The sequence below is a fragment of the Macaca fascicularis genome, chromosome 20 (assembly GCF_037993035.2).
Source record: "Macaca fascicularis isolate 582-1 chromosome 20, T2T-MFA8v1.1".
In the NCBI taxonomy this organism is placed as follows: domain Eukaryota; kingdom Metazoa; phylum Chordata; class Mammalia; order Primates; family Cercopithecidae; genus Macaca; species Macaca fascicularis.
In genome coordinates, this window is record NC_088394.1 from 62,961,815 (window position 1) to 62,981,372 (window position 19,558).

The following is a 19,558-nucleotide window of genomic DNA, read 5'->3' on the forward strand; positions in this document are numbered from 1 at the left end:
TTCCACCCACGGCCTTTAAGCCCAACTACAGAGCCTTTCGAAGTTTGGGGTGAAAGACCAGAACACCCACATTGCCCATTTTGGCCACCCGGTGGTAGACAAAGATAATATTAAGCCTGGACTGACTTGAATTTGAGAGCGGGAGGAGACTTTCCTTTCAATGAACACTGTTTGGTTCCCACTACATTCTGAAAGCGTTTATTGAGCACCAGCTGCCTGCATGTCTCTGCATGTTTTTCAGTTCTGCAGATGTACAATATACTTTCCCAAAATCGGTTCCCAGGATTACTGTTTAGACTTAATAGGTAATTTTTTTTTTTAAATCAGCTTTATGGTGAAATATATTCGAATTTACCTCCCCCCCCCTTTTTTTTTTTTTTTTTTTTTTTGAGACAAGGTCTTGTTTTGTCACCCAGGCTAGAATGCGGTGGCGCAATCACACATCACTGTAGCCTCCACCTCCGGGCTTCAGACACTGTAAAACCTATAGTTACAGGGCCATGGCACACTCCTGTGCCTAGGTGGGTTGCTTGCCTCTGGCCTGTCAGGGCTCCCAGTGTCTCTGGACCCCCAGGTGACTTTAGAGCCTCCCCTATTGCAACATAGGCCCGGCAGTGCCGGGTTCCCAGCGCTCAGACAACAGGTCCAGGCCCTTGTGAAATGTTTGTCAACTGGATAAATGACCATGGCCCTGGTCTCCGCCAGAGGTGAGGAAACTGAAAGCCACCGAGGCAAAGGGGGGCGCTCCTTAAGAAGTGCCTCAGACACGTGTACGTTTCAAAAGAAGGGCGTGACTGAGTAGGGAGGGGACCGCGGAGACCTTCAGACTCTAGACTGTAAGATGAGGGTTTGTGAAGGGGGACCCAGGAAACTGAGTCCTGAAAGCAAGGAGGAGCTTCCAGAATGAAGGGCGCCGTCAGGCCTCTCTGCCTTTGCTCAAGCGGTTCCTTCACCCCAATCAAGTTCCTTCCCATTTCTCCATCTGTGGGGATCCTGATCGTGCACCTCCTCAGAGAAGCCCTCCTGGGTTCTCCAATTCTAGTTTATTGCTCCCTCCTGTCGATCCTCCTACACGCTCATCGGGCTTGTGGACAAGGACTGGTTTGAGGAGAGGATTCCCTGGATCGCGGAGGGGCTGTAGAAGCAGCGCGGCCCGTTCCCAGGATGCCAAAGGGGCCCCGGCAGAAGGCAAGTGGCCGTGCCCGGCCCTGCCTGCCACTAGATGCTCACCCATCTATGACTGCTCAGTCCTGCTCTCCTACCAGACCCACCTTTCCCCGCAAAGCCAGCGCACCCCACCCACTCTCTGCCTAGTCCAAACTCCAAGGCTGAGCGAGGCACTGATCCACGGCTGGAACGACTCGGGGCAGCCTCTGGGTGAACAGCAGCGTGTACATCGGCAGCGAACCGAGACCAGCGAGCCGACCATGCGGCTGCACCGACTTCGGGCGCGGCTGAGTGCGGTGGCCTGTGGGCTCCTGCTGCTTCTAGTCCGCGGCCAGGGTGAGGCTCCCGCGGAGGGGCGACAGGGACCGGGCTCAGATCTGCCAAATGCTGCGGAGGCAGAACCTGACAGTGCGGGAGGGAAGGTGCTGGGAGGTGGGAGCTGGTGTAGATGACAGCGTGGAACTTGTGAGCCCCACGCGATGCCTCCCAGCCGCCCGAGGTGGGCTTCTAGAAGCGCAGAAAGGGTCTGGCTGCGGGACACCACAGCGAGGAACCAGCACAGTACAGGGGACCCAGGAGTGCCGGGACTTGTCAGGCCAGGTCGGCAGCTCTGGGTCTGAGTGGGTGAGGGATTGGGGGTGCGGGGATTCAGTCCATTTCCCTCTTAGGATTGTGGCCGTAGCCAGTGCTGCCGGCCGATAATAACAATAACAGTTTCTCGCAGCATCTGGCTCTGAGTGTGTGGCGTCCTTGGCCAGGGGGGCGCCCTGACCCCTGCAAAGGGGCCTCAGACAAGATTAGTGGTCCTTGGGGAACAGAAGCCCCCAGGGGCCAAATCCTAAAGGGGATCCAAAAGGCTGCAGTGGCTGGGAGTGATTGGCTCACACTTGCAATCCCAGCACTTTGGAAGGCCGAGGGGGAGAATCGTCTGAGCCCAGGAGTTGGAGGCCATCCTGGGCAATATAGTGAGATTCGGTGTGTACAAAATATGTAAAGAAATTAGTGGGCTGTGGTGGCCTGTGACCTGTAGTCCCAGCTACTTGGGAGGCTGAGGTGGGAGGATCACTTTAGCAGGGGAGGTTGAGGCTGCAGTGAGCCTTCATCACACTAATGCACTCCAGCCTGGGTGAAAAAGCAAAAATCTGTCTTAAAAAAAAAAAGTCAAAGAGCTCATGGTGTCCCTGATACCATTTACCTCATCCTGGGCAAGGACACAGCTTGGCTTCCAGGGCAAAGGTGATGGCTTTGTGTGCCTGCCAGGCTTCTCTAGGCATTTTTCAGAAGCTCCGGGAGTGTTTCGGGCTTTCGTCCTCTCACCCGAAACTCTCCTAAGTCTATGATCTGACTGTCTCTCCTGAGCCTTTCCCAATTTAATCTGCCCAGGTGGAGTCCATACACCCCCGCCCCCGCCCCATGGTGCACTCCCGCAGGGCTTCCTCCCGTGTCTGCCCTTCACCACATTCTAGAATTCACCAGGAGCCCAGGCATGAAGATTTGCCTGACCTCACAGATGGCTACCTTTTAAAATATTTTGGGCCAGGCACAGTGGTTCACATCTGTTATCCCAGCACTTTGAGAGGCAGAGATGGGAGGATCACTTGAGGCTAGAAGTTAGAGACCAACTTGGGCAACAAGACTCGTCTCTACCAAAAAAAAAAAAAAAAAAGCGTCAGGCATGGTGGCACACACCTGTACTCCTAGCCACTAAGGAGGCTGAGGTGGGAGGATCTCAAGCCCAGGAGGTAGAGGCTGCAGAGAGCTGTAATCACACTACTGCACACCAATATGGGCAACAGATGGAGACTTTGACACATATATATATATATATATACACACAAAATTTTGGATTGGACCGACATTCAGAAAAAATAATTGACAAGCCATAGGAGTGTACAGGTGATGTGTGCCGTACTCTTTTTACCCAACCAGTCTTAGCTTCTCCTCAGGGGCCATTAAAGTCCCCATGGCGCACATTCGAAACTGCCTGTTCACACTGCAGTACACACAGTGCCCAGCAGTTTACACAGGAACAGATGTGTGTACTTGTCCTTGATTTTCAACTAAACAGTCATAAACTCACCCACTTTCTGGGGCAGGGCTTTTCCACTTTCTAACACATAGGGTGGCCTCCACACACCCCTACATGGTAGAGCTTCTTCATACTGATTAATGGAAGGGCTTCTCTCAAGGATGAAGCAAGTAATGAATCTTTTTATTACATGAGTTGATGTAACAGGTCTCTAACCAGGGACATTTCAGCAGGTGATGTCCTTTGCTGTAACAACCATCAGGCATCAGTGGCCACAAGGAATTACCTGGATAGACATCCCCTCCAGCAAGGAATTGTGTGCAGGAGCGTGTTACTGGGGAGAGGAGTGGGCCTTTTGACTTGGAGACATTGTTAAAATGTCCTGTCTGGTGCCTGTAAATGTCTACTGAGCCCGGCCTCACCCACACCAGGTGGCATCAAACATGTTGATCCATGTTAAACTGACAGGTGTAGGGTGGCATTAGCTCCCTAAGGCTGTTTTCATTTTTTGATTTTTTTTTTTTTTTTTTCTTGAGACAGGGTCTCACTCTGTCGCTCAGGCTTGAGTCCAGTGGTGCCACCTTGAGATACTGCAACCTCTGCTTCCCGGGTTCCAGCGATTCTCATGCCTCAGCCTCCCAAATAGCTGGGTCTACAGGCACGTGCCACCACGCTCAACTAATTTTTGTATCTTTTGGTAGAGATGGGGTTTCACAATGTTGGCCAGGCTGTTCTCGAACTCCTAACCTTAAGTGACCACCTGCCTCGGCCTCCAAAAGTGCTGGGATTACAGATGTCAGCCACCACGCCTGGCCTATTTTTTGACTTTTTATTATGGAACTGGGCTCAGATGCTACATAGCAGAACCTGAGATTCCAAAAGGGAAGGTGCCAGGCAGGTGGGAGCTGGTGGGAATAACTGCAGCAGGTGAATCTCCCTGAGGCACAGAGAGGGTCAAGGCTGCTAGAGGGCTGCACAGCACCAAGGGATGAGCCAAGTCTGAGGTAGAAAGAGTAATGTACCAAATCCAGCGTACCCATTGTCCACCTTCAGCAATGACAAAGATCTTGTTTTTGTTTTCGTTTTAAATCAGCTTTCTCAGGTTGAATATAACCGGGTGTTTTCTGGATGGCCACCTCCCCCTTGCACCGTTATTTGAAACAAATCCCAGACATCATACCATCTGTAAATTTTTCATCATGTCCTACTAAAAGAAAAGAAGCCGGGCGCGGTGGCTCAAGCCTGTAATCCCAGCACTTTGGGAGGCCGAGACGGGTGTATCACGAGGTCAGGAGATCGAGACCATCCTGGCTAACACGGTGAAACCCCGTCTCTACTAAAAAAATACAAAAAACTAGCCGGGCAAGGTGGCAGGCGCCTGTAGTCCCAGCTACTCGGGAGGCTGAGGCAGGAGAATGGCGTGAACCCGGGAGGCAGAGCTTGCAGTGAGCTGAGATCCAGCCACTGCACTCTAGCCTGGGCAACAGAGCCAGACTCCGTCGCAAAAAAAAAAAAAAAAAAGAAAAGAAACATATATATATGTACTTGTGTATTTCCACAACATAATATGTTCTCAATTTAATCAAATATATAGTCAAATGTTCTTTAATGTTTATAAATGATACTTGTATTAAAACAAATTTTTTAAAAATAAATCAGGATTAAATAAGGTTCATACTTTGCAAATTGGTAGTTTTTTTTTTTTTTTTTTTTGAGATGGAATCTCACTCTGTCACCCGGGCTCACTGCAACCTACATCTCCAGGTTCAAGGGATCCTCATGCCTCAGCCTCCCAAGTAGCTGGAATTATAGGCACGTGCCACCACGCATGGGTAATTTTTCTATTTTTAGTAGAGACAGGGTTTCACATGTTGACCAGGCTGGTTTCGCACTCCCGACCTCAGGTGATCCACCCACCTTGACCTCCCAAAGTGATGGGATTACAGGTGTGAGCCTCCATGCCTGGCCAATTCTCTCGGATTTATACTTAGGAGTGGAATTGCTGAGTCATATGGCAACTCTATGTTTAATCTCAGAAAAACTGCCAAACTGTTTTCCAAAGCAGCTGCACCATTTTACCTTCCCAACAGCAATGTATGAAAGTTCTAAGTTTTCCACATCCTTACCAACACTTCTTCTTATGTGTCATTTTTCTGTGCTTCTTGAATCTCTTTCAGTCTTCAGATTTACCCTCTGTGTCTCTTTTATGTTCTTTCTAAATTTTGTTGCATGTTGAAGAGACCATTTTATTTGTTCTGGAGAGGATCCCACCATTTAGGTTTTGCTGATTGCATCCCAGTGGTGTCTTGTAACTTCTTCTGTCCCCTGTCTTCCCTCTAAACTTGTATTTATATTTTAGAGGCATAATCAGATTTGGGTTTTAGGTTTTATTTTGTTTTGCTTTTGGAGGGCTACCCTCCCTCCTTGATCCCCACAGCAGATAGGCTGCCTTTTTTTTTTTTTTTTTTTTTTTTTGAGACGGAGTCTCGCTCTGTCGCCCAGCCCAGGCTGGAGTGCAGTGGCCCGATCTCGGCTCACTGCAAGCTCCGCCTCCCGGGTTCACGCCATTCTCCTGCCTCAGCCTCCCGAGTAGCTGGGACTACAGGCGCCCACAACCGCGCCCGGCTAATTTTTTGTATTTTTAGTAGAGACGGGGTTTCACCGTGGTCTCGATCTCCTGACCTTGTGATCCGCCCGCCTCGGCCTCCCAAAGTGCTGGGATTACAGGCGTGAGCCACCGCGCCCGGCCTTTTTTTTTTTTTTTTTGAGACAGGTTCTCACTGTGTCACCCAGGCTGGAGTGCAGTGACCCGATCATGGCTCAATGTAGCCTCAACCTCCCAGGCTCATACAATCTTCCCACCTCAGCTTGCCAAATAGCTGGGACTACAGGCATGCGCTACCTTGCCCTGCTAATTTATTTTCTTGATTTTTTTGCAGAGACAGAGTCCCACTAGGGTCCCCAAGCCAGCAGCTGTGCTTTCTATGTCCCAGTCACAGCCATACTTCTCTCTTGTAGCTCTTTTCACCAACATCACTCATGGTTTGGAGGATGCTTTCTTTATGTCATTTCTTGCCACCTTGGACATGACATCCCTGAGGACAGGAACCTTGCCTGCCCAATTCCCACCATCATCCTACTGTCACATGACCTGGCACACAGTTGAAAGGACACTCTAGTTCCAACAAGGGCATGTGACCCTTTGTTTGAAGGTCCTAGGGCTGAATGATGATGTCAGGCCCCGAGAAGCCTCAGCCTGGTAGGATGGAGACAGGCCCAGGAAGGCAGAGCGGGAAGAGAGTGTTACAGGCAGGAAGTTCATAAAGCCCGTGTTTATAGATCAGGATCCCTTGAGCTAAGCTGAGGATGGCAAGGAGGCAGCAATACCAACAGTATGGGAGGGCAACCGATTGGACAGACCCAGCTGTGATATCTGTCTCTCTGCCCACAGGCCAGGACTCTGCCAGTCCCATCCGGACCACACACGCGGGCCAGGTGCTGGGGAGTCTTGTCCATGTCAGAGGCGCCGATACCGGGGTCCATACCTTCCTGGGAATTCCCTTTGCCAAGCCACCTCTAGGTCCGCTGCGATTTGCACCCCCTGAACCCCCTGAATCTTGGAGTGGTGTGAGAGATGGAACCACCCATCCGGATGTGTAAGCTCTCCCAGGGGTCCAGGGAACTCCAAGCCCTGGGGCAGGGGTGGAGGTACTCTGAGCTCAGCTAGGCTGCAATTGTCATGTCACCTAAACCCCCACAGCCAGTTTTCCTTCTGAGTTTCCTGGATTCCCACGTGCATTTTTCCAATGAGCATGCTGAGGCTCGGGAGGGTGAATAACTTCTCAGACTCCTGGCTCAAGGCTTGGCATTTGGGAGGCATTGGCTCCAGGTGCTGAAGGGAGGGGCAGAGACACAGCTCTCCCCAGATTCTGGTTATGCCAAGCTTTCTCTGCCACCAGTGGCAGGTGTCTCTGGGAAAGTTTCGATGTAGCTCTATGAACCTTGTAGGAGCCCCTAACTCTAGTGGCAGATGTTGCAAATAGCTGAAGAGAACAGTAGTGGTAGCTTCCTGGGGACCTGCACTCTCCACAGTCACTGTGTCCACCGACTGGGCCAGGAGCCATTGGCCAAGAGACGTGTATATTTTTCCAACTGGAGGCCATGTGGGAATGATGAGTTTTTGAGAGTTTAGACTTGGGATGAGAGACATCCCACTGCCCTTCTCATGAGAAATTAACATCCATTCACTCATGTAGCACACATGTGTGGGCTACTCCCCTGTCCCAGGCCTGAGGGGGTACGGCGATATAGTGGTGAATGTCAACACATGTAGCCAATGGTTCTCAGAGAAACCCCTGAGAGTCAAGGTTTCCAGTGTCGGGAGGAATGATACCCAAGGTCCTCAATGACCTCGAGACCTCCCTGGAAGTCCAAGCTCCATCCCAGCTTCCCCAGAGCCTGTGGCCTGTAACTTGGTGGGAAGGGATTTTTGAGAGGGATCATGTGTGGGCAGGGTATTGTGAGAGGGGCTGAGGGTGGCTGGGGGCACATCTGAACCCAGGGTCTGATGCGGCCGCTGGACTGATTGTTTGCTCTGGTTACCAGGTGTCTTCAGGACCTCACCACAATGGATTCAGAGGTTCGGAACCAAGTCAATGTGACCATCCCTTCCGTCTCCATGTCCGAGGACTGCCTGTACCTCAGCATCTACACGCCGGCCTACAGCCACGAAGGCTCTAACCTACCGGTGGGTGTCAGGCCACAGTTCACTGGGGGTTGGAGGACAGTTCTGCAAGAAGCTGGAAAGGACAATATTAGCTCAGGCCCTGCTGCAGAGGGGACCATACTGAGAAACTTCTCACTGTCAGGTCCGGGAAATGCTCCTTACCCAGGCTGGGCAGCTGGCCCCTGGACATGGGGTCACAGAGTTCTGGCTGCTGCCAGAGGTCAAAGGCTGTGGCTCTGGGCTGGACCCAGGACTCACCCAGCCAACTCACACCCAGGACATCCACTCAAGTGCCCAAGGGCTGCACCTTGAGGTTACCAAGAATCCCAGCCATGGATAATCTGTTGGGCCTATGAGAATGGGCACACATAAAATTTTTTTTGTTAGAGGTGGCATCATGCTCTGTTTCCCAGGCTAGAATGCAGTGGCATGAACGTAGCTCTCTGTAGCCTCGAATTCCTGGACGATCCTCCCATCTCAGCCTCCTGAGTAGCTGGGACTGCAGGCCTATGCCACCATGCCTGGCTAATTTTTAAAACATTTTCTGTTGAAAGGGGGTCTAACTATGTGCTTCAGGCTAAGGACATTTTTGATTAATGTTCATGTGGAGCCGTCAGGGAGACGCCCCTTTTCTTTCCACTTTGGTGAGTTTTCTGGGACAAATGAAACCAGGCTTTGATACGAGAGGTCAATCCAAAAGATGTGAGGCCTAGTCTTCCTGATAGATCCTGGGTACCTAGTCTGTGACTCACGTAATGAATTTGTGCTGGAGTTCTAATGGGGAGGTAGGCAGAGGCAAAGCACTGGTTGGTCTAGGTAGTGGCCCTGGTGGGGTTCTGGCTGGGTAGGAGCATCGTGGTAGCTGCCTTGATTTCCCCAGGTGATGGTGTGGATCCACGGTGGTGGGCTTGCTTTTGGCATGGCTTCCATGTATGATGGTTCCATGCTGGCCACCTTTGAGGACGTGGTGGTGGTCACCATCCAGTACCGCCTGGGTGTCCTGGGCTTCTTCAGGTGAGACTAAGGCTGGTCTGGGCCATGGGGGCTGAGCGGGGCCAGGACAGCCCTGTGATCCCTGTCCCTGCTACTTCTCAGCACTGGAGACAAGCATGCAACTGGCAACTGGGGCTACCTGGACCAGGTGGCCGCACTACGCTGGGTCCGGCAGAATATCGCCCACTTTGGAGGCAACCCTGACCGTGTCACCATTTTTGGCGAGTCTGCGGGTGGCACAAGTGTGTCTTCGCTTGTTGTGTCCCCCATGTCCCAAGGACTCTTCCATGGGGCCATCATGGAGAGTGGCGTGGCCCTTATGCCCTGCCTCATTGCCAGCTCAGCAGATGTTATCTCCACGGTGAGTGCCCTCAGCTGTGGAGGCCTAGGCCTGCTACCTCCCCTTCTGTCTGTTAAGTGGGGATGACAAGGGCCATCGGGGAGCATGCCCCAGGAGCTGCCACCTACCTTGGAATTGCTGGGGGGCTCCAGGGTCAGAATGCACATCCTTCTGCCATTGCGGAGGCCAAGTTTGTTCTGTGGCCTCTGTGCAAAGTTGGCACCCTAGGGATCCCCATCATGAGGGGAACCATCTAGGCAGATGGGATGGCTCCTATGTCTGCGACTTCTGAGTTGGAACAGTGTCAGAACTGCAGGAATTCATACGCAGTACCCTGTGAGATTTGGGGTGTCCCTGTTCTTGGCCAGGGCCTTGGGCAAACTCCTCTTCTCTACTCGGAAGGATGAGCCAGCCCCTGCCTGGTCCCTTTGCAGGTGGTGGCCAATCTGTCAGCCTGTGGCCAAGTTGACTCTGAGGCCCTAGTGGGCTGCCTGAGGGGCAAGAGTAAAGAGGAGATTCTTGCAATTAACAAGGTTGGTCTAAATGGATGTGGGTGTAGAGGAAGGGGTGCAAGAGACATGGGGCTGGCAGGTCTGCATGGTCCTCATATTCCCTGGGCACATTACCTTATTTGCCTGCCGGGGTATCATAGCCCTGGGTGGAGACTGAAGGTTGGTGCATGCCCGAGCCAGGCATTGATTGGATATGAGCATCCGGGGATGAACCGGGAAGGAGTGGAAGGTACTCAGAAGGCATTGGAAGATGTCTGGGACCCAACCTTCTTCCCTGACCTTGCATTTCCCCTCAGCCTTTCAACATGATGATCCCCGGAGTGGTGGATGGGATCTTCCTGCCCAGGCATCCCCAGGAGCTGCTGGCCTCTGCTGACTTTCAACCTGTCCCCAGCATCATTGGTGTCAACAATGATGAATTTGGCTGGATCAACCCCAGTGTAAGGTCCAACCCAAGCTGTCAAGTGCCTGGGGAGCCCATCTGGTAGTGGGGGGTGTTCAGGGCTTCATAGCTCCAGGCTCATCCCATCCCCAACTATAGACTCTCTCCCGGCCACCCAGGACACAAGTATCTATGACACCCAGAAGGAAATGGACAGAGAGGCCTTCCAGGCTGTTCTGCAGAAAATGTTAACGCTGATGGTAAGGCTCCTGGGGTCCCTCGCCAACGGAGAAGGGCTCCTCTCCTGTCCTGAGGCAGAGGAAATTCAACCCCCAGATACCCTGCCTATGTAGTGACCCCCATGAGCAAAGGCCCGAGTGTGTGTGTGTTTGGGGGTGGGGTCACCTCAGAGCCTCACCTTTGCTCCCACTTCCTGCTACATCTCACGGTCCATCTCCCCAAGCTCGAGGCCACCTCCTCCCTGCCCCTGACATCCAGCGTAACCTGCCTCTTCCTGATCCACCTGGGGTAGATGTTGCCGCCTACATTTGGTGACCTGCTGATGGAGGAGTACATTGGGGACAATGGGGAGCCCCAGAACCTCCAAGCCCAGTTCCAGGAGATGATGGCAGACTCCATGTTCGTGCTCCCTGCACTCCAAGTAGCACATTTTCAGCGTGAGTATATTTGGACCTAAGGCCTGACTGGCAGGGGTACAGCTCAGGACTGTGGGTCCCAGGTAAGACCTGCTGCTATCCAGGTCCCCACTCATGTTTATTGGGCTCTGCGGACACTTGAGGTCCATCACTGCAGTAAATCCTCACGGCTAGCCCAAGAGACAGACATTTCCCCGTTTCACAGATGAGGAAATTGAAGTTAGGGACCTTCAGTGACTTGCCCAAGATGATACAGCTAAGAAGTCCGAGGCCATGATTTATCCCAAGTCTCTTCCTCTGCTCCTGCCCCAGCCTGGGGCTCCACACCCCACTGTCCAGATTCCAGCCAGCTTTGGACCTGGGTATCTTATCCCCATGGGTGAGGCAAGAAGTCTTCAGGGGAGGGGCCACTGTGTCACAGGCTGTCCACCCCACAGGTTCCCGGGCCCCTGTGTACTTCTATGAGTTCTAGCATCAGCCCAGCTGGGTCAAGAACATCAGGCCGCCGCACGTGAAGGCAAACCATGGTGATGAGCTTCCTTTTGTTTTCGGAAATTTCTTCTGGGGCAACTACGGTGAGTCTTCTTCCTTTCCCGGGAGGTGGGCTGGGTCCCTGGCTGGGTCCCTGAGGGGTGATTGATTGTCCTCGCTGCCCAGATAAGGAAACTGAGGCTCAGAGACAGGGTGAGATCAGGCGTTCAAGATGTTACAGCTCCAAAGGCTGTGCCAGGATTAGAATTCATGACCCTTCAGACTGTGGCCTGTGCTCCCTCCGTCCCTCCCCACCCTTGGGTGTCTGCCTGGTGCAGAGCAGGTTTTCAGGATGTTTGTTTCTTCAATGACTGCCAGTGACAGAAGGGAGAAGGGGCCTTCAGGGCCAGGAAGGATGGAGTCAGCCAGAGCCTGGGCTAAGGGGAAAGTTTGGAAAAGGGGAGGACTGGCTTCTGAGGGCGGTGGGAGAAAAAGCAGAGAAGCGGGACTGGGGACCAAGGGCTGGGGGGTCATGGACAAGCTCCACCTGGGATGCTGAGGTGGGCCATCCTGACCAAGACACATGTCCCCTTCCTCTCTGCAGTTAAATTCACTGAGGAGGAGGAGCAGCTAAGCAGGAAGATGATGAAGTACTGGGCCAACTTTGCTCGAAACGGGTGAGACGGCACACCCCTGCCTCAACCTCCCCGGGTTGGGGGGCTTGTGCCCATCCAGCAATCTCCTAGTCTGGGGTGACCTCATGAGCACACCCACATCCTTAATCACATGATAGCCCCTTCCCCAGCCGCGGGACCCACTTGGACAGGGTGGGGGTGCCGTGGGGCAGTGGACACGCTCCATCTCCCCGCTCTACTTGGAGGGTGGGCACCAGGGCTGTGCCACCGTCAGGGTCTCCCTCCCAGAGAGAGGGACACATCAGAGCCAGCCACCCCGCCCCCACTAGAGCTGACACTAGCTGGAGGGAATTTGTTTCCTGTTTCTGGAAGATGCCCCCCTCACTCCCCAAGCCCACCTGGCCTGCTTGGCTGCCTTGCCTGACCAGACTCCAGGTGCTCAGGTCTGGGCTCCAGGGGCTCAGAATGACCTTCGTATCGCCCTGCTGGGACGGCATGTCTACAGGAACCCCAACGGCGAGGGTCTGCCACACTGGCCGCTGTTCCACCAGGAGGAGCAATACCTGCAGCTGAACTTACAGCCTGCAGTGGGCCGGGCTCTGAAGGCCCACAGGTTCCAGTTCTGGACGACGGTGCTGCCCCAGAAGAAGATGCAGGAGCTCGAGGAGCCTGAAGAGAAACACAGAGCTGTAGCTCCCTGTGCCAGGGAGGAGGGTTTGGGCTCGCTTTCAGGCGAGTGTCAGCCTGCTGTGCCCACACACACCCACTGAGGAGAAAGAAGTTGATTCCTTCATTCACATAGCCATTCATTCATTCTTCCGTCCATCCATTCAGAAAGCATTTATTAAGAATTTACTCAGGCATGAGGGTTCATATATGTAATCCCAGCTATTGGGGAGGCTGCGATGGGAGGATGGCTTGAGGCCAGAGGTTTGAGACCAACCAGGGCAATACAGTGAGACCCCTTCTCAAAAAAAAAAAAAGAGAGAGATTAGAAATTAATAGGAAAGGTTTGAGCTTCAAGTCAGTGACAAGTAAAAAAGATTTTTAAAAAGCAAAGAAAACAAAATATAAGGAAAAAAACTCTGAGAAAAATAAAAATAAAAAATGAATAATAGGCCAGGCACTGTGGCTCATGCCGTAATCCCAGCACTTTTGGGAGGTCAAGGTGGACAGATCTCCTGAGGACAGGAGTTTGAGACCAGCCTGGCCAACATGGTAAAACCGCATCTCTACGAAAAATACAACAATTAGACGGGCACAGTGGTGCACACCTATAATCTCAGCTACTCAGGAGGCTGAGGCAGGAGAATCACTTGAACCTGGGAGGCAGAGGTTGCAGTGGGCCAAGATTGTGCCACTGCACTCCAGCCTCGGCAAGAAGAGGAAGACTGCGTTTGAAAAAAAAAAGAGAGAGAGAGAGACTAGAAGAAGCTACTGCATGATGTTAGTTACCAAGTCTGCCATGGGTCCTGTCTTGTTAGACACACTCGATAGATCCCACCACTGAGCTGTGGATGGGCAAACCCCAGTGGAAACCCACCCTCCCCAACACCCCACTGAGCGCTGGGCCCCATCCTCCCTCCCTCACCTCCACCTTCTCCCTGCCTTCTCTCTTCTCTCCTCTGAGCCCCCAGGCCTTTCCCATTTTGAGGGAGGTGTTTGAAGAATGTTGCCCACACCTGAGCGTGAGAAGCCTATTCCTGTTCATCCGTGAGAGGTCTGAAAAAATAAAAATAAATTCCAAAAAAGCCTCTATCTGCCTCTCCACAAGCCCCAAGTGATCCTATATCTGTGAGTGGCCAGTAGGGAACCTGGATACCGGAATCCTAGTGTCTTAATCCATTCAGCTGCTATAGCAAAACTACTACCGGCTAGGCTAGGCGCAATGGCCCACACCTATAATCCCAGCACTTTGGGAAGCCGAAGTGGGCGGATCACTTGAGGCCAGGAGTTTGAGACGAGCCTGGCCAACATGGTGAAACCCTGTGTCTACTAAAAATACAAAAATTAGCCAGGCTTTGTGGTGCACACTTAGAATGTCAGCTACCCGGGAGGCTGAGACACAAGAATCACTTGAACCCAAGAGGCAGAGGTTGCAATGAGTCGAGATTGCACCACTGCACTCCAGTCTGGGCAACAGAGAGAGACTCTGCCTCAGAAATAAATTTAAATAAATAAATAAATAAATAAATAAATAAATAAATATTACCGGTTAGGCCAGGTGCGGTGGCTCATGCCCGTAATCGCAGCACTAGTGGAGGCTGGGGTGGGCCTCCTGAGCTTGAGCCCAGGAATTCGAGACCAGCCTAGGCAGCATGGAGAAATGCCATCTCTACAAAAAAAAAGCAAAATTATTTGGATGTGGTGGCACACACCTGTAGTCTCAGTTACTCAGGAGGCTAAGGCCAGCGAATCAGTGAGCCTGGGAGGTCAAGGCCACAGTGAGTCGTGATTCCACTGTAGCAGGACGAGCCGCAGACAAAACTCCTCAGACACCGGAGTAAAGAAGGAAGAGGCTTTTATTCGGCCGAGAGCGTCGGCAGACTCGCGTCTTAAGAGCCGAGCTCCCCGAGCAAAAAATACTTGGCCTTTTTAAAGGCTTACAACTTTAAGGGGTCCACGTGAAAGGGTCGTGATAAATCGAGCAAGCGTGGGAAACGTGACTGGGGGCTACATGCATCAGCTAACAGAACAAAAAGTTTTACAATGCTTTTTTCATACAGTGTCTGGACTTTACAGATAACACAAGTAGTTTAAGCCAGGGGTTGATGTTATTATTATTACTTTGTTTAACTCCTAGGGCCGGGTGGTGGTGCCAAGGTTGTCTGGCTATTTATCTTACTTTTGTTTCTTTCTCGCTTTCCTCCTGTCTTGTGAACTTTGCAAGGTGAGGGGAGGAGGGCAGCAGGAGTAGTAGTGGTCTCCTTCCTTATCCCCACCTTTGAGAATTTTCACTAATTAGTGGGAGTTCTCACTTTTATTTTTACTTTCTGAGTCTCTTTGCAAGACAGAACGATAGTGTTTTATGTCATATACTTGTGCTGAAGTTTTCTGATGAACCATGGTAGCTACAAAACCTTCTTTCATTTGAAGGAACAAGTGTAATACACAGGGGAGCAGCAAGCAACTTTCTATTATCAGTAACATACTTATAATGAGGTGTTAAATTTTTATAGCTGGAAACTGTTTTCTAAATGAAGACCTAGGATCAAACCTGTGTTAAACTTGTACAGGCACATGTATCAACTTTGTCATGTCCTAAGCAGATTAGTTTTGTCACTGGGTCTGAAAAGCTTTTTCTTAGCGAGTAACACAGTTTTTTTTAGTAACAAGTTTTTAAGAGCCAGATGCTTGAACTCAGGGCATCTGTTTGGGGAAAGAGTTAAAGTAAAGTTATCTTGAGGCATTAACTCTTTTGCTTCTCAAGGCCATTGGTCTCTTATGTTAGCCTTTTTATAAACACAACATGAAGAAATATCTAGGCTGCCAGCAATGTTTTCAGCCAACTGAGCAAATAGGTTTTTTTCTGTTTTTACTAAAGAAAGAGGTTCTACTAAGGAACCTCTAAAGGAAGAGGTTTTGGTAACTTCTGGTTTATATGTTTAAAGAATGACTGTAAGACTCGGAATTGTTGCTGGACTGAACAGGTCTGGGTTTTCTAAGTAGTAAATGTACAGTGGGGACACCTTATATAGGTGTTTCTTCTAGCGTGGTTATGGGGAGTGTAACAACAAAACAATGTACAGCATATTCATATCCAGCAAGGGTAAAAGAGGTCCTCACTTGGGGAAAAGGTTGAACACAGCGACAGAACAATAGGAAAACAGTTAGTATCGTGGGAAAACTATTAAGATTTTTAACTACATTTACTTGCTTGATGAGTCCTCAAGCTTCGGCCGTGTGTAGACTAGTCAGCCTCCGGCGTGTGACTAGAGCAGGGCTGTTGTCCTCAGCAGCAGCTTGGTCTCGTCTCAGAATCAGTCGGGTTGGATGATCTGCGTCCTGCTGGCCGGTCCACTTCTCCTGAGCTGCCGGTGTTAGCTGACTGTGGTGGATCCAAGACACAACACCTGCAACTTTAACAGCAGTGGGAGTGGACAAGGTTACAGTATAGGGCCCATCCTATATGGGTGCTAGAAAAATTAGATTTTACTTTAAACAGAGTCACTAGATTTAAAGGGGTGTCAGGTTTTTAGGCATTTTCATTTATTTAATTATGAACACTTTGTATGGCTATTTTTAAAGCCTGCATTTGTTTTCTTAAGGTTAATTTCTTTAGTTTCTGGAGGTCACCTTTAATTTGACCTATGATTTGGGGGTGGCCGACCAAACAAAATTTTATAGGGCAAATACCTAGTTTGTTTGGTGGGGGTGCACCTGACTCAGAGGAGGACCATAGGCAAAAACCTGATTTTTATCTTAAATGAGCAAACAAGCGCTAGCATGTACAATAGTCTCCAGCATGGGGCAGTTCTGCAAAGTCTATAAGCAAGTTTTCACAAGGTATGGCTCTTTTTACTGTTTAAGTTTCTTAGAGGAGGGGTTTTTCTCCCCACCCCCCCCCATCCCCCCGTTTGTAACTCTGTTTAGTGGCTTAGCCTTCAGTGAGAAATTGGAATCCAGATACGGCAGAATCTTGCTGCTTTTAACTTCTAATGTGACCATGGGCTCCTGGGAGCCTAATGAGAAGGTGCTTAGTCTGCCCCAGTCTTTATATTCTTCAGCTCCTGTCAGTCTGATCAGATCAGTGTACTGAGTAGTGACACCTGACTCCGGATCTTCCCACTGAAAGGCAAACAGCTTCTGGCTCTCAGGGGCTAATCTGAAGCTAAAGAAAGCGTCTTTCAGGTCCAAGCAGGTGAACCAGGTGTCCTCAGCTGGCAGCAACCCCAACAATGTGTACGGGTTAGGTACCGTTGGATGTAAAGTCACTGTGGCTTGATTAACCACGCACAAATCCTGTACTGGCCTGTAGTCCTTGGTCCCTGGCTTGGGAACCGGCAGGAGGGGAGTATTCCATGGACACTGACAAGAAACTATAATTCCAAAGGTTCTCAGGTGCTTGAGATGGACCTGGATACCTTCAAGAGCTTCTCTGGGGACTGAGTACTGTTTTTGCCTAACCGGCTGTGCCCAGGCTTAACTTCTGTAAGTACGGGGGCTTGGTTGACGGCCAACCCTGGAGGGTTGTCTTCTGCCCACACTTTTGGCCACCGCTTAGCTAGAGCTGGTCTTATCTCTTGGCTCAGCTCAGTTAAGAAAAGTCTCCATTCTTCCTCTCAGGGTACCGTAAGGGTCATAATGACTCCCGTTCCAGGTCAGTTTAGCAGCAAAGAGCCGTGCTCTGACAAAGAGATAGCGGCTCTCAGCTTGCTAAGCAAGTCCCTTCCCAACAAGGGCAAGGGACAGTCAGGCATGTACAAAAACTGGTGAATCACTTTATGTCCTCCTACAGTACAAGTCTGAGGGAAGCAGAAAGCTTGCTTTGCTGAAACCCCCGTGGCTCCAATTACCTCAATAGTCTTTTTGGATAAGGGAGCTACTGGGGTGGTTACTACAGAATGTTCAGCACTGGTGTCTACAAGAAAATCAATGTCTTTACACCCGACTGTCATCCTGACCATAGGCTCTCTGGGGGCACTTGAGCCGGGTCCCCCTCAGTCCAATAACCCTTCTGCCAGGTTGAGCAGGGCCCCTTCCTCCTTGTCTGGAGCCTCCTGCTCTGAGTCTCCTTGTTTTCCTTTTAGCTGAGGGCATTTGTTCTTCCAATGTCCCATTTCTTTACAATAAGCACACTGGTTACTCTCAGGGGCATTTGTACCCCAGTTTTGGGTCATAAACCAGCTGCCAAGGGAGGGGTTTCTCCCGAGGCTTCACCTCCTCTCTTGTCTACTCTGGGTGGCCTAGGGATATGTTTGTCTTGCGGAGGCACAAGCACTGTGGGCTCAAGAGTGGGGAGCCTCTCTCCCTGGTAAAGGGAGGGCACCACTGGGATCACTGGTGCCATCTCCTGCAATGGATCTTTTGATACTGGGTCGACAGAACTTCAGGAGTTGATTTCCCTCGGTGAGTGGAGCGGGATCCTTCCTTGGCTGTCTGTCCCTTTGCTACTAGCACTGCTGCTGCCTGCCCTCTTAGCCACTGTGGGAGGTCTAGCACCAGTTGTAACCAAGTGTCTATGTATGGGAACTGGTCTGAGTGTCCTGACTCACCAGTTACCTTGTGCCATACCTTAGAAGCAAGGAACCTGTCCAGGCTTCCTTCTGATGGCCAACCCACTTCTAATGTTGGCCAATCTATTTCACACAAAGTTCTAAGTTTTCCTGGTGTCATAGTAACCCCAGAGTCTCCATTAAATCCCTTCTTAAAATGTTTCAACATAGTTCCTAGCGGAGTGGGCTTACTTTGTCTCTGACCCATGTTTCCTCGAGACAAAACACCACGCTCACACCACATGCACACCACAAAACAAAGAACGGGTAAAAAGGGTGCATACACACCTTTTCAGTTTATACCAAACCAGAATCAAAACCAAAATCAGAGTATCCAGAAATCTGAGCCAGGTCAAAACCAAAACCAAAGTATCAAACAATTCCACTCAAGTCAAAAACAAAAACCAAAGTATCAAGCAATCAATTCAAGTCAAAAACAAAAACAGGCCGGGCGCGGTGGCTCAAACCTGTAATCCCAGCACTTTGGGAGGCCAAGACGAGCGGATCACAAGGTCAGGAGATTGAGACCATCCTGGCTAACACTGTGAAACCCCGTCTCTACTAGAAAATACAAAAATCTAGCCGGGCGAGGTGACAGGCGCCTGTAGTCCCAGCTACTGGGGAGGCTGAGGCAGGAGAATGGCACAAACCCGGAGGCGGAGCTTGCAGTGAGCTGAGATCCGGCCACTGCACTCCAGCCTGGGCGACAGTGCCAGACTCCGTCTCAAAAAAAAAAAAACAAACAAACAAAACCAAAGTGCCGGTACAGGCACGCCCTGGGTGATCAGGCCATGCTTCCACTCAAATGGAGTGGGCAAGTTCCAAAGACTAGTCTTACCAAGTTGCAGATGTCCAGACTTAAAGTGCCAGTTCCTTCCTGGTGTTTAGCCACTGTGTTGATCCTCCACAGGGGCCTGCTGTTCACTGCTAGGAGGAGGCATTCCACCCGGGCAATTGCCTACACGAGAGCGCTCTCAGGATCCGCATGGCTCAAGCTGGCCAGAGTCCCACGAAGGGATGCTCTACAGGGCAGGCATAAGCTGCCTAAGGGGCTGCCTCGACCATCTGTTAATCACCTCGCTTCCCGGTCAGGGAACCAAGAAATGTAGCAGGACGAGCCGCAGATAAAACTCCTCAGACACCGGATTAAAGAAGGAAGAGGTTTTTTATTCAGCCAGGAGCCTCGGCAGACTCGCGTCTTAACAGCCAAGCTCCCCGAGAAAGAAATATTTGGCCTTTTTAAAGGGAGAGGCTGTAGAAACCGCGCAGCCCGTTCGGAGGATGCTAAAGGGGCCTGGGCAGAAGGGAAGTGGCCGTGCCCGGGCCTGCCTGCCAGCCACTAGATCCCCACCCATCTATGACTGCTCAGTCCTGCTCTCCTACCAGACCCACCTTTCCCCGCAAAGCCAGCGCACCCCACCCACTCCCTGCC

The 19,558-nt window shown here is 51.1% G+C and overlaps 1 non-coding gene across 1 annotated transcript; it reads left to right on the forward strand.

Moving 5' to 3' along the window:
* Positions 1-1,352: 1,352 nt before the first annotated feature.
* Positions 1,353-12,708, forward strand: LOC101867150 (cocaine esterase). The gene is made up of 12 exons (XR_006694811.3): positions 1,353-1,503; positions 6,648-6,852; positions 7,802-7,943; positions 8,803-8,936; positions 9,018-9,276; positions 9,690-9,788; positions 10,064-10,207; positions 10,329-10,409; positions 10,682-10,826; positions 11,243-11,380; positions 11,881-11,953; positions 12,417-12,708. It is a non-coding gene; the product is annotated as a cocaine esterase (transcript).
* The last annotated feature ends 6,850 nt before the right edge of the window (positions 12,709-19,558 follow it).